At 51.5% G+C, this 1,426-nt stretch overlaps 1 pseudogene; it reads left to right on the forward strand.

Annotated features, from left to right (window-relative positions):
• The first annotated feature begins 484 nt into the window (after positions 1-484).
• Positions 485-1,419, forward strand: LOC102503404 (transcription intermediary factor 1-beta pseudogene; annotated as a pseudogene).
• The last annotated feature ends 7 nt before the right edge of the window (positions 1,420-1,426 follow it).

Here is a 1,426-nt window from a genome sequence, read left to right on the forward strand (position 1 = left end):
CAAGACATGATGGCGAGTGAAGCCCTGAACAAAGGGGCATTCAGGTTATATAGACACAAGTCCATGGAAAGAATGAGAAAGTAAAATAAGGGGCTTTCTGCAAAGTGCTAAGCTAACTTGCAAATTGTTCTGGGCTTTTTACAGGGAGCTAGCAAATTGACCCAGGCTTTTACAACTTCAGCAGTTCATAATGAGAGCGGCATCAGCTTTAGTACAGAAGCGAAAAAGGCAAGGGTTAAACTTTATGTTTGCAAAACAGGATAGGTACAGTTTAATTTTATTCTTACATTCCCCCATTTTGCATTTTTGGCAAGGAGTTTTAATCATAAAACTTGTGTACCCATAAGAGTATCGGGATAAGTGTCTCGGCAGCACTCTGTGAGCGTCAGGCAGCAGCCCAGGAGGCGGGTCGCAGTGCTTGGCCTCCCAGTGGCAGCAGCGGCCCAGCTGTTGGCGGCGAGTACATTTGTGCCTGTGTGGTGAGCCCCGCGCCTTTCTTCCTACCTGGGCTCCCCCGGCGGCGTGTGCCAGGAGCGCCAGTGGCCGGAGCAGGAGCTGTGCCTGCTGCCCTGCCTGTATTTGGCCTGCAGCTCTTGCCTTGGGCCTGTGGTGACCGCCGCCGCCAACAGCTAGGGAGATGGCAGCGCTGCAGGCGATGGCACTGTGGTGGACTGTCCTGTGTGCAAACAGCAGTGTTTTTTTAAAGGCATTGTGGAGAATCATTTTATGGGTGATAGTGGCAGCAAGGTTGCTATGGACGCCCAGGATGCCAACCAGTGTTGTACTAGTTGTGAGGATAATGCTCCAGCTACTAGCTACTGTGTGGAATGCTCTGAGCCGCTGTGTGAGATGTGCATGGAGGCTCACCAGCGAGTGAAGTACACCAAGGACCATACTGTGCGTTTTACTGGGCCACCCAAGTCTCGAGATGGTGAGCTCACAGTCTATTGCAACGTGCACAAGCATCAACCCCTTGTGCTGTTTTGTGAGAGCTGTGACATTTTTACCTGCTGGGACTGCCAGTTTAATGCCCACAAAGATTACCGGTACCAGTTCCTGGAGGATGTGGTGAGGAACCAGCACAAACTTCTGGTCTCCCTGGTGAAGCGCCTTGGGGACAAACATGCCACCCTGCAGAAGAACACCAAGGAGGTTTGCAGCTCAATCCGCCAGGTGTCTGATGTGCAGAAGTGTGTGCAGATGGATGTCAAGATGGCCATTTTGCAGATCATGAGGGAGCTGAATAAGCAAGGCTGCGTGCTGGTCAATGATGTCCAGAAGGTTATGGAGGGGCAACAGGAGTGCCTGGAGTGGCAGCACTGGACGATGACCAAGATTCAGAAGCACCAGAAGCACATTCTGCGCTTTGCCTTTTGGGCTCTGGAGAGTGACAATATAGCACTGCTGCTGTCCAAGAAGTTGATTT

Source organism: Tupaia chinensis, unplaced genomic scaffold (genome assembly GCF_000334495.1).
Source record: "Tupaia chinensis unplaced genomic scaffold, TupChi_1.0 Scaffold145946_1, whole genome shotgun sequence".
In the NCBI taxonomy this organism is placed as follows: Eukaryota; Metazoa; Chordata; class Mammalia; order Scandentia; family Tupaiidae; genus Tupaia; species Tupaia belangeri.